Raw genomic sequence first — 14,445 nt, forward strand, 5'->3', positions numbered from 1 at the left:
TAAAGAGAGCTTAATAAGTTAAGCAAAGCTGCGTGCACAAGCAAAGCAAAACAAGACCTTCATTCACTACATCCCATCAAGAGGCAGCTGTCCAGCCATTTCCACGAAAGCAGAGCCTCAGCAAGCATAACAGTTACTTGGGAAGAAAAATGCCATCACTCCAAATGTCCGTTCTTTCTCCTTTCCCCGAGCTTTTATTGCTGAGCACAAGGTCATATGGTAGGGAATATCCCTTTGGTCAGTTGAGGTCAGCTATCCCAGCTGTGTTCCCCCCCAGTCTCTTGCCCACCCCAGACTATTTGCTAGGAGGGGCAGAGTGGAAAAAAGAAAAGGCCTTAATGCTTGGTAAGCACTGTTCAGCAATAGCTAAAAAAATATGCTGTCAACTCTGTTTTGGTCGCAAGTTCAAAAGACAGTGTCATACAGTTTCAATTTAAACAGTGTTGCTGAATGTTCTGAGATTAGATGAAAAGTACCTATGTATAGGCTGAAATCTTCAAGAAATTCATGGTTTCAGTAAATTAAAATATATTTTTTGTAAATTGTGTCTTGTGCTTTACCATTGCAGTACCTTCAGCAATATTTTTCCTTCGGGAAAACAAAGAGATGAGAACAGAAGTTAACTATGCAGAGTTCTTAAATTTCATCATGTTCTTGGCTTGGCATGTAGCCATGCCACAATGACAGAGAACATACTAGCTCTGTAAAACTTATTTTGAGTGATCCAGAAAAAATGGTATGATATCTTCATTATTAAGAGCAAGGCTAACATGTTGCCTGGAAGTGATAAAGCTGTTATCATGCAACTCTGGAAGACTCTGTTTATTATGATATGAAAGAGAAAACTAAGATATGCCTTCAACTGCATAACAAAAAGATGCTTTTGAATCACATGGTTTCACAAAATTACCTTTTTGCTTAATTTCTTCCTTATTCATTCAACTCGTATTTTTTTCTCCTTCAATAATTACACCAGGAAAAACAAAGATTTTCTATGAATCTTCTGTAGAAATAATAACTCCATTTGAAAAAAACTGCGCTTTGATATTAAAGGCTTATAAAGGACTAACTCAGAGACAGAGAGAGATTGAGGTTGTTTAATGCAACTTTCTCAAAATTTTTAAACTACAGACTTTTTACTCTTCTTGTAAATGCTTGGCAATGTTGATAAGAAAGCAACATATGTCAGTGGACTTGAAGAGTTAATAGGACTCTGAGAGCTTGTCAGCAACTATGAGAGACAGTCTAGACAGATGTTTAAGAGAAAGGTATGTGGGATGGAGACTAAAGGGGGCTCTGTTGACATTCTGAGCTAGAGTTAATCAAATTTCTCCAGCTCTTCTTCTTTTCTTTTCCTCTGTTTGTGTTTGTCCATCTTTATCCCCAAAGCTAAGATGGATAATTATGAGCAGCAGCACAGAAGGAACTGACTCAATTTTTGGGAGACCTTCCTGTGCCAGCAGGTACCTCTTTGTGGTGAAGCGATGGCGAGACCTAGGGAACATTGTGCTGCAGGGAAGCAAGTGACTTGAATGCATGAGACAATCAAGCCGGGTAAAAGCTCTCATTGCCCTTGTTCTTAAATAAGCCCCAGTATCCAGGTCCACTCTGCTCTGTCATTTACTCTTATCTCTCCTGTGACACTCACCACTAGTCCTTCCCTGTCTTTCGCTACTCATTTCTCAGTACCTGGAGTGATTTTTTTTTTCTTTTATTATTTCTTTTCTTTTTTTTCTTTTTTTCCAGCAGAACCAATATCAGCTGTGGCAGAAACCTGATCAGGCCTGTTTTCACCTGTTTGGCTCTGACTCAAAGCAATTCCTGAGATAAGTACCCCTTTCTCTCTGGTCCTGTTTGAGGAATTCCTTACATTCTTTACTGCAATCATGACCTATCCATTTGCATACACCATTATCAACTAATACATGGGCATGCCATGTAGCTCTTACTGTGCAGGAAGAGGGTGAAGCATGCAAAGGTAATTTTCCACATGAAGGTAAAAAAACTATTAGGTTTTCTTCTTATTACGATGAAGTGAAAATATAACCCAGATTATTTTGCTCCCAAGTGAAGGCCACATGGATGAAAAATATGAAACAATTTGTAGCAAATAATAAAACTCAATATTTTAACAGATCATTTCTCTAAGAATTTTTTTTAGCAACTCAGAATTAGTGTTTCTTTGATAGAGTCCTGGCATACGTGTTTAAACAACATATACAGTATCCGTTCCATGCAAATAGTCTGACTAAAGTTTGTGCTTTCAGTGATGTGGCAGTGACCTTTCTTGCTAATACATGCACTAAAAGCAAACATGGAAGGTACACACAGATAAAAATAATTTAATAACTCAAATTAATCTACTAAACATCTTTATTTTTTACATTCTATACACATAGAAAGCAAAATCAACTGTTATGACCATGTGAACCTCTACATTTTTCTCCTATTTTATCCATAGTACAATTATATAAAGGCAATACTTAAATTCCATGGCATGTCACATTGAGAACAACACAAAACATATTAGCAAAAACATCTAAAATGAAGCAAGTAGCTTTGGTTTGCTATTTTTAAATAAACCTAATACAGTAATAATACCAGGCTGACTTTCTGCAGAAATTTCAAGGCTCTGCATCATGGAGCCAGCAGGTTGCAACAAGAACCAAGCAGACAGAGTACAAATTTTAGGTTCTATTTTTATACAAGTATCTGCCAATACTATTTCCTCATCCAGCCTTAACACCTGAGACATTCATAGTGAGGAAAAGTGGAGTCTGTGAGTACATCTACATTGCAGGCCACAAAGCCTGGTGAGATAGGATGAAACTCTGGTTGGTGTCATCCCCGGATGTCTTGCTTCTGAGGCTTGAGCTTGATAGGCTGGAACAGTTCAGGTACAGTTTCAAAAACTGTGTAGTCTGCACAACACTCATATCCTTATTTTGGTGTTTTCGCTTTAATGCTGCACCTAGGAAACAAGCAAAATTCATTCTTTGTGGCTCAAGCCTAACAGAGAAAATAAAAAGGACAGAGCAAAAGCAGATCGAATTCTCAATGGAAAAGTGAATCATGGAAAGCGCTATGAGTCGTGGGTTCCAGAATATGCTCTTTCCAAAGATACCCATTTCTTCAGAGAGCCTAATAGCCTGTCCTCAAATGAAACTGCAGCTCATATAATAAATACTTCTAGGAACCTGCATGCATGACCCAAGCAATTCTGTTTCACAACAGTTATATGAAGCAATGACTTCAGTGATCATTTCCACCTGCACACTGTCTCTGACTCCAAATCACCTAGCTTAAAGAAGCTAATCCAGCACACATTGATTTAAAGTGAAGTCCCATCACACTAATCTAGCTCTTTTTGTCCAGTAAACCAGTGTACATTATTTGGAGAGATCAATGTCAGAAGGTGACTTTGACTCTAAAGTTGCCTGTAGTCTTAATGTCCACGCTGACTGTCATCTATTATCAGTAGTTTATAACATCCAACAGCAGCCTGGGCACAAGGGTAAAGTAAAATAAAAAACATTGAAATATCTAATTTTAACCCATCCTTTAATGACATAAATGTGGACTCTACGCCTATGCAGCTTCTGAAACGAAGGGCTGTTATATAAATAGCCAATATCTGAGTGATTTTTGTGATTCTTATAAATCTGAACATAAAGCTACTGATGTAAAGCTCTCATGATTACAAAATGATATCTAGGCAGAAGCTAGATTGTAGCAAGCAAAAAAGAATACATTGGATGGTATTGAACACTTGAAAAATTTCACTCCTTCCAAGTAAACTACAAACCTTAAACTTTTACAAAACGTATCTACAAACTTATTTAAATAATCAGTCTTTATTCCTTCACTGAAGACTATAAACATCAAACTATAAAATTTACTAAAAAAGTATTGTTAAAACTCCTCTGCACATGTATTTATCAAGACACTGAGACAAGCATTACAATGTCAGTTTGGATTCTACGTAGAATTAGGAGTAAGAAACAAAATTATTATATATGTATGTATTAGAATTTCAAAGAAAAGCTCAGTAATGTTTTGTTGATTTTGAAAACACTGTTGATAAAACCCAGTATGTCAGATCAATATATATTTTTGAATATGTAATGGTGACATGAAATATTCAGGTAATGAAAAAAATATGTACCTGGGGAGAAAGCAGCAATACAGATTGTGAAGATTCTAAACAGTATAACATAAAGAGAAATGTATGCCAAGGTTGCATACTTTATCTCTGTACCTATTCAACATAGATGCAGAAGTTATAACAATCTGCAGAAGAATCAAGAACATTGTAAATCAGGCATTTGAATAAACAAAGTGAGTATTAACAACATGTTAATATTGTGTTGGTCACCAAGGTGTTGATGGCCTTGTTTGAATATCATTGACTAGAGCAGAATTCAGGAGTTCACTGTGAACAGCATCAGCAAGGATTGCAGAAGAGCAAAAAATGTTAAGGAAACCATGGCAACAACATGAAAAAAATGCTAACTCAATAAAAAGCAGAATAGAAATGTCTATATCTTGCTGGACTGACTGAATAGGTCTCTATTCAAGGAATTTTATAAAGATAGGAAGTAAGTAAAATAAAATTGTAAAAACATAAGGAAAATAATTTGTTGAATCTCAAAATGCTCCTCAGTGTAGAAAATTTCGTTTCTATCTGCCTAAGATTACTGTTGACCTTCATGTGTGTTTGTGAAGACTAGAATCAGTCAGAGACAAAGAAGAACATTTGAAGGTTCTTCTAACAGTTGTGTTCTCTAGGTGCCTATGTTAAAAACAAATCTGTGCGGAAAGCCAAAATGAAAGCTTTGACTCCTGAGAACTAAGTATCCTAATATATCGCTAAGAATCTAAATACGTTATAGCTTTCTTAGTCTTTCCAACAAACTCCTTGTTGGTCTGTGGATAATAATTACCTGTCATTCTCTTTCTTTTCCATGTAGGCTCGTGTCCTTATCACCTTTTCTTGTCATCCACCTCTTCTCCTCAAGTAGAAATTGCCTTTTGTTTCAAATTGTCTCATCAATTAACATGATCATGTTAAACTTAACAATGTGTTCAATTTGAACCTAGCTTGAAGATGATTGATTGTATTTTAGATTTTTTCTGCTGTTGAAATATTTGTCCCAACACTCCTTTTGGATGTCACTGCTGTCATCACCGCTACTCTCCCACTACTGATGTCCTTATCAAAATGTTTTCTTAGAAACTATGAGTATCTTTGTTGGCATTTCAATGATCTGGTCTTTAACATGTTGCACTAAAAACAGAATTGAAACTTCTCTTCTTACAGTCACTGATCCAGAAAGTTTTGGGTTTGGTTTTGGTGGTTTTACTTGTTCTGGTTTGGGTTTTATTTATTTATTTATTAATGTGAAAAGTATTTTTCTCATCAAAGCTCTTCAAAGGAGAGTTCTCCACCTACCTCTACAATCCTAAACCTGCTGTTCAATGATGCTACAGAAATCTCTCCTTTCCAGTTGATATTTGCCCTATATACTACTACTACTACTTGAATATGGACACTTTGAAATTTCTCATATTCACCAATTTCTTTCTTGTTAATCTGTCTAGCTCCACTCATCAGAAGGAAGCTCATGTCTAAATAATCAGGATTCTCTTCAAATTGAACTTCAGATTAAAATCTTTAGATAATTTAAATGTGTTAATACCACATTCATATAGTCCAAAACCCTACAGTCACTAGCAACCCAGATCTGTCCTTATTCAACCTTCAAGTTTCCATAAAAATTCAGTCTATGAATACTGATTTTAACCATCCTTATTGTAATTTGTAGCTAGGCACAGCCTTAACTACTGTGAGTATCAGGTCAAACCATTTCAATAGGCGCAGAAATCAATTATTTGAGTTTATCAACATGGTGAGCCTAGGAGTCATAATTTTCTACGGGTTTTTTTGGCCTAATAAAACTTTTACTTGCCTGGATGTTTACAGGTACAGTTTCATTTGTATCAGCCTGTTCGGCTGAAACTGTAGGAGCTGAGAAAATGCTTCTTCTCCATTTGCTAAAGCTAGATGAAACATAATCCTTACACCAACAATCATTTTATTAATGATTCACATAAAGATCAGCATCATTAGATTGAAAGGTACAGCTGGCCTCATCTTACTGAAGAAATAAGGGGGAAATGGTTATTAAGGTTATTTTAGATACAGTATATTGAAACAAAAAAAAATCCTATTGTAAAATATCCACAGATACAAATCAGTGCTTTAATATTAAACTGTTCATCTGAACATCTATAGTTGAACACAATTATTGCCTTATTATGCAGTATGTTCAATTTATGCAATGAATAGATTGGCTTCATGCAGAATGAATCAGGAAATGAAATTTGAGTATTGGAAAAAATAATCCTACTCCAAATCAAAACAACTGTTGAAGTACTTCTTTGCAAAACCAAAGAGATCTGGGATGGGTGGTTTTGTCCTCTATAGTGTAATAAATGAGAGAGTAAAAATAGTCTTGCCAAGTAGAGGTGGACAAAATCAGGAACAACTTTGAAAAACTATTACCAGAATTGATTCCATGGTATAATTCCCACTTGTTCAATTTCTAAAAGGATAATTTGTGAGGTTCTGGTCACCTTGTCTTTCAACAAGGTGCATGCTGTAAGGAAATACTCTGTAGCCTCTAAAGGTAGACCTAAAAATTATGAAGGAGCAGCTCAGTGTTCCTGTATGTAATAAGTGGGTAATTATTTGATACTGCTTTCTTTGTAACAGAAATAGGGTAAAAAGATGAGTGATTTTAAAATATGATGCTTTGTATGCAAATAAATTCTGTTTTTATTTAAATATCACACATTGTTCAAGATGATGTCTCCTTTAATTCGTTATTGCTAAAATTGATGGGTTTAAAGCATTATTCTGGTCTATTTCTAAATACATGTAACTCTATATTTATATTTGCATGTTGATTTCCAAAGCCTGCTAATGCAATAACTAAACAACTCCTAATGAGTATATGGAAAAAAAATAGCAAAACAACACTTAAGGTTATTTTAAAAGCCATCTAAGCCAGGTACTATTTTTTTTGTCTAAATTTTTCAACCATGAGATGGAGTGACCAAGGACTATAATTTTCCAAGTGATCAGCAGTATTATGTTCTGCAAATGAATCTTCCTGCAGATTATTGTACAGTTCCTTACAAAAGGAGTGGCTTTAATTTAGTTGAAATCCCAAATTCAGAGCACAAAACACAAAGAGTGCATTGAAGCTGTACTCACTATGGGACTATACTACAGTTCATGATAAAATGAAAATAATTTTACAGGCAGTGAGTCATTAAGTTATTTTAATATTCATCATCTAATGCAGCAGAAAAAGGTCTGAGGCAGATGGATTTTTCAGGTATTGAAACACTTTAAAAGAACAGGGAATTCAGGCACTAATTTTTTTGAGGGGAAGAAAAATAAGAAAATAAGGTAAAATGACTTGGAAGATCAGAGATAGAAAAGAAACAAAGCAAGCAAACAAACAAAAAATGCTAGATTTCAAATACTGCAACATCCTACCAACAAAGTGATATATTGAATGGTTAAGGATCACCGGCCAAGAAATAAAGGGAAGTCTTTTGGGGAGAGTGTCTCTCATGAAAACTTGTTTTGTTTTCTTTCTTTTATTCTCAGTTGAAGGACTATTGACTTGAGATTTAGATGCATTTTGTAAACTTCTGCAAGCATTCATGTTAGGTGTCTCAGAAGTTGATAAAATCTTTTCACTTCTTTCTAATGAAGGCATTTTTCTTGTGAGTTCTTGTTTATGGAATTAAATTGAATTATCTTATTCCCTTGTGCTCTCTTGACGTGTTTTGAATACTACAGTAAATGCTCACATATTCTGCAATGTCCCAAAAGCAGGGTTAAACACGCAATCCTTCAGTTACATTTTATAGCAAATTAGAAGGGAAATGTCAGCTGGACAACCTCCATGGTCATACAAAAGATAACCTCTTCATAATGTTGTTATTTATCTCTCTGTTTTAAGGTCTGAATGGCTTTGGAAGATCAGCTGTTTTCAGTATTTTGTAGACATTCCCTCCTCCTCACTTCAGACAGCAACTACTATAACATAATGCCCTTCCATGACACCAGCTCAGACATTCTTGCTTGCTATTCTTGAACCACGCCAATCATGATAGACTTTTGGTGAATTATCTCATTTAACTCCCTGAAACTTTTTTTCAGAAACATAAGACCTATGACTTGGTCTGCTCCATTTGTTTTTATCCCTGTAAATACAGAACATGACCATGTGAGAAGCCAGCCAAAGATCAATCATCTGAGGCAGAGAAGGAAGATATTGCCCAGAAGACACAGCTACAAAATGGCTGGTTTAGGCTTGACACTGCTTCTTTTCCTAAAAACCAAAAACAGAAAACAGAAGAAAAGAATGAAGAGAATCTTATAAGAGATTGTATGAGAGTTGTGTAAATTACTACAGGTGTGACTAGAAAACTGTCTATGGTCTTTTTCATATTAGAGATTTGATCATGCCAGATCTTCTGGTATGTCTTTTTTTTTCCCTTTTATTTATTTCTCTAGTATAATAAAGTCAAATTTCAAAACATAAACAACTTTCCAGTATTTAAAATCATGCAACACATTTTTACTGTATTTCTACTTATTGTTAAAAAATCCATACCAAGCCATACAACTTTTATGCAAAATAAACCAACGTCTAGTAACCTTACGCATATTTCTTTTCATATAATAAATAGTAGAAAATATTAACATCAAGTTAATACTAAGAAATAAACAGTGGTCAATGAAGCGTAGTTATTAGAACATGTCTTGGCTAGCAGTTATTTCTGTGTATTAATTTTAGGAAGTAAGACCTCGATAAATTTATGACGGCATCCTACTCGATCAATTTCCAACTTGATTAAAAATTATTGTTTGGGACCAGTTCATGCAAAAACCCCTTTTATTTTGCAGACATAACCCACACAGTATTCTTAACTCAGTGGAAGACCTTTCTCTGCAGTACATGTAGTCTGGATTGCTCTCTATATTAAATGAGCATAACAACAGTAAGAGCAAAGAAAAGGATGGACATACATTTTTAAATTTCTATATCAACATAGAAGCATTACTGCCATATTTACAGTATTGATAGTTTGTATTTGTAGAATGTGTTCCACAGATAGAATTAGTCCTAAACAAAAATATATGAGTAAAAATTGTTAAGACATATAGACATGCAAAGCTAGAGCTGAAGTTCTAGTAATTTATTACCAAATTTAGCTGACCCAATACAAGCTGTTTTTTAATTTTAGATTAAGAACTCTTTCATTTCTTATTCTTTAAGCCACTAAAGATTAACTTAGGTATTTCTTTACTTCTTAGTCTATCTGTCATGTTAAGATTAACTAGATGACAGTCTGCTTGCCCTTAAAAAGAAGCAATCATTGGCAAACAGTTTTTTTTTTATTCAACCCACAATTTTTAGTCATTGCTTTTGAGAGCAAGAAAGAGACAAAATAAGGCTTAAAAACTGTTACGACCTCAATCTAAATATTTTTATATATGTATTATATAAAATATGTCATATATCTATCATAATATATTTTATTGACCTTTATAGTCAAAATATCCATAGTTGGATAAATCATACGTATAGGATTTCAACTTTGCCAGGGCACTATGCTGCAGAGTGTCAGATGTGTATGTAGCACTATTGTATAATATGGACTCCTCCATCTTTCTGTAAGGGACAAAGACTTTACTATCAAAATCAAATGTTCCAAATCATACAAGGAAGCATTATGATCTATGTCATAATTCTTTCATTTTACACACATACAAAAAAATAAAATTAGTAATTAGGCTCCTTGAATGACCTTTTCTCAAAACTTTCTACAGATTTCGAATAGATGTCTCTTTGCAAAGATGCTGAAAAAGAGAAAGAAAGAACTGAGAACATTAAAAATCTCTTTAATACATCTCTTCCCATTTCCTATCTGATTGGTTGCTACCCCTTGAGATTCAGTTAATCATACCCCTTGTGATTCATTCCCGCTGCGACAATTTAAGAGCAAAAAAGGTATTGTCAGATAAGGATATCAATGCAGAGTTTAATTAAGTCATAAATTATAGCTACAGTTTGTGATTTTAACCTCAGTCTCTTCTTTTCCCTTATACTTCAGAGATATTGTATCTCATTTTTTAATGATGCAATAATGACATTTGATTGATTTTTCATTGTGACTTATCAAGTACATAAAAAGGGAATTAGCAGCTGTATCCAGGGTCAGTTCTGTTTTGGAAGGACACATTTGTCAGAGTGCATTTCTGCTGCTTGACAGTGTGTGGGTTGGACTATTAGCAAAATGAAATATAAGATGCATTTCAGTATAACTTCCAGCCCTCTGTAAAAAGGAGAGAGGAGAAAACGTTGGTTGAACAATAGGAAAGTAGAAAAGAAAGTGAACTGTAGGCATTTCAGAAGCAGATGGGGAAGTATTTTAGCTGTTTCCTGAAATCACTGGAGAATTAAAGGAGAGAAGGATGTTTGGTTGGATGGATGGAAAGTAAAATGTGTCAGCACTTGCGATTTCGTTTTTCTAATTTTTTTATTCAATGAGTTGGACTGTTTTTAAACATCTGTCTGTCTTCTTTCCATGGAAAAGAAATATCATGGAAAATATATGAATCATTCCATTTGCATGATAGAGTAAGTTTAGTATAGAAGTCAGGAAAACAGTAATAAGCAAGGGGCAAGAGAATCACAAATCAGACAGCAGCTCAGGAAACTATTGGAGATATAGGTCCAAAATTTTCTACTTACTGACTGGAAGCAACTTAGAAAGAGGCTGAGAGAGAAGAGCATCTTGTGGCTGAAAGGCAGTGGGCTGTTCCTGGATACTTTTTCAAACGTCTTCTGAAATATGAACTCTGAAAACACGTAAGAAAAAGATGAGAGATAACAATCAAGTAAGTAATGACGTGAAGGGAAAATACACAATCTATGTGTCAAGGATGATTTGCTTCCACCAGTAAATGGTCAGGGCTGTATATGTCCAGAGAAGCTGCACAATCTTATCTCTCCTTTGAAGATAAAAGCTAAATACGAAAGGGCTACTCTGGGAAATAGTGCAGATGACCAAATGGGTTCTTTTTGCTTTTCAGATCACAGATGGGCAAAGATCTTTGCTCTACACATTTTTCAGACTTGTGCAAAGATGTGATACTCGTCAATAAGGTCTTCTGCAGTTGAATGGTATTGTCTGTTTTGATATCTCTACTTGATCTGGCCACTGCAGTCTCCGGTTAGTAGAAGAGAGGAGAAAAAGGAGTTCAGGTGAGTGCACCTTGTGTTTCTGGAAATTAAAGGACTGAGGAATATGTTGACATGCCTACAATTTATGAAACATCCTGCTCTTACTTATGGAATTACATGATGGCCCAGATGCCTGTATTGGCTGGTGTGAAGGTGAGATTCTGATCTTCGGTATGTCTGAGAGATGTGGACGTTCTTTGCCTTTGCCATGTCTTCTCAGAGTGTATGTATTGACTGGCTAATGAAGCTCACCAGGGAGTGCTAGGAGGCGTTTTAGCTTTTAGGAGTTTTTTAGAAAGTTGTCCTGGTTTAGCCCAGCTGGAAGCTAAGCTACTACACAGCCTCTCGCTCAATCCTTCCCTTACCGCTCCCCACATCCTCATCCCTCCCTCAACTTCCCTCTCACTGGGGTGGAGAGGAGAAAAATTGTAACAAAATGTTTGAGAGTCAAGATAAGAACAGGGAGGGATCATCCACCAACCATGGCCATGGGCAAAACAGACTGGACTTGGGGACAAAACTATTTAATTTATCAGTTACTTCAGAGACAATAATGAGAAACAAAGCCAAATCTTAAAAGCACCTCGCCTCCACCCCTCCCTTCTTTCTGACTCTACCTCCTCCTGGAAGTGGTGCAGGGGAACAGCGAACGGAGATGGCAGGTCAGTTCGTCACAATCTGTTTCTGCTGCTCCTTCCTTAATGGGGAGGACACCTTACACTCTTCCCCTGCTCCAACATGGGGTCCCTTCTCATGGGATTCAGTCCTCCATGAACTTCTTCAACATGAGTCCTTCCCACAGGATGAAATCCTTACTTATTGAGAACCTTAAACAATGAATCATGGAAAATAATTTTATTTTTCAGTGTTTTTTTTACTTTTCAAAAAATGTTCTACTCTTCAAATCTGAACTCATCCGAATTTGTTTTGGAAACATCAAAAAATAGTTTCATATTTCTCTTCCAGTAACTGGAGACTTCTGTCCTTCAGTTATCCCACTTGAAACATACAGCTCTCCCATAGCTGTTTCTAAAAGAATTTTAGGAAACTTTTAATGATTTTTTCTTATCTCCTCAAAAAGCTCTGTAAAGCTCTCCAGTTCATTGCTGTTGCTCCAGACCACTCAAATGATGTGGTTCTGTAAGTGTTTCTCATCCCATGGGTCTTTCCATCAGCCCTTGAAATCCTTCAGTAATCTCTCACAGTTATTTAGATATTTTCTAATGACACTGTGAAATCAACTATTTCAGGCTCTCTAATTTTCTTCAGTCTCACAGACATTTCTGTAGTTCTCTACTCCCTTTTAACACATATACATTGTAATAAATCTCATATGTGTCAACAAACCTGACAAAACCAGCAAATATATGCTGTATTATTAAGACCATTATTTAGGAGAACAATTGAACACACTCACTGAAGGGCTTTTCTGAACTGACTCATTTCTAGCATAACTTCCACAGCACCTGAGAGACTGAAAAGTCAGGGACAACGACTCACACATTGTCAGAATATATTTATTTTAAAAAAATTTATCCTGATTTAGAAAATACATTCCTATCTTTAAATATGTAATCAATCTATTAAGTTTAATTGGAATAAACATGTTCTTATAAATAGACACATATTTTAATATCCTGCCAATTTTGTGTATCTGTTAGAATTTTTTGAGAGACTATTTATTCAAGTCAGTCTCATTTATTGATTCAAAAAGAGACATAGCACCATTTGATTGGAATTTCACTCAAGATGTAAACACAAAATTACATCACATTGAACAAATCAAACGGGAAAAAAAAACACCATCTTCCTGAGGTTATTTTAAAAAGAAAAAAATAAAATATACATCTTATAAAAATTCCAAATTACATTTCAGAATGTTTTTCCTAAAAATGACATTACACAAATATCTGAATTAATATAATGAGATATATTCCAGATTTAAGCAAGTATTGCTATGAATGCGTAGTTTTATTTTAATGAAAGTAGAGCTTAAAAATACTCCATAGAGAAACATTTAGAACTTTCACAGACTGTCTCTCTGCAGATCAAGACTCATGTTGTTTAAAAGTGCACAGTAGCTGCCTTAGCTTGTCTTTTGGATAGTAAAAATCACTTGAGTAGCTGCACATTCGATTTCTTTGTGCAACTGTTCTGATCACAGTGAGATGCTTGGTCACTCACTCTAAATTAGTGTCATCAATAAAAGAATTAGGTCATAAGCATCAAGTAGCAGCATTCTGAAATCTGCAGATAGCAGTTAACACCTACCTTTCAGTTTAGCTTTCTTTCATCCAGTAGTGCAAACTTAATTGGATCATGTTCCTTTCATTTTCAAGTGACATGCACAGTTGGTATTATTTTAAATGATAATGTAGCAAATAATGAAATAGGAAAAAAGAATTGGGGTTGATTTTGTTGCAAGTTGTGACTGCTATAGTAGCAAATAATGAAATAGGAAAAAGGATTGGGGCTGATTCTGTTTCAGGTTGACACAGCTCTGAGCTACTTCAGGAGCACAAAATAAAGTCCATAATTATTTTAGTTAAGAAGCACAGAATTAATGAAACAGTTTTATTCAAGAGGCAATAAGCTCACACAGGAGTTCTGGACTACTCCATGTCCAAAATAATTTTAAGACATGTGTCTTGAATCTCTTATCCCTGTTTGGCACCATTTCCTATAGCATTCTCCTGAAGAAAATGACTCCTCATCACTTGGACAGGATTACTTTCCGCTGGTATATTGGATTTGTGTGGCAAGGTTTTGGTAGCCGGAGGGTTACAGGTATGGCTTCTGTTAGAGGCTACTGGAAGCTTCTTTCATGTTCAATAGAGTCAATGCCAGCTGGCTCCAAGATGATCTTGCCACTGGCCAAGGATTAGCCAATGAACTATGGTGGCAGCACCTCTGTGACAACATACTTCAGAAGGGGAAAAAAAACCCAAACACCTGTGCAAGAGAAAATTGCAGATGAAGAGAAAAGTGAGCATATGTGAGAGAAACAACTCTGCAAACACCAAGGTCAGTGAAGAGACAAGGGGAGCACTGGAGCAGAGTGGCCCATGGAGGTTAACGGTGGAGCACATATCCACCTGCAGCCAGTGGAGGA

The sequence above is a fragment of the Tauraco erythrolophus genome, chromosome 1, assembly GCF_009769465.1.
Source record: "Tauraco erythrolophus isolate bTauEry1 chromosome 1, bTauEry1.pri, whole genome shotgun sequence".
NCBI lineage: Eukaryota > Metazoa > Chordata > Aves > Musophagiformes > Musophagidae > Tauraco > Tauraco erythrolophus.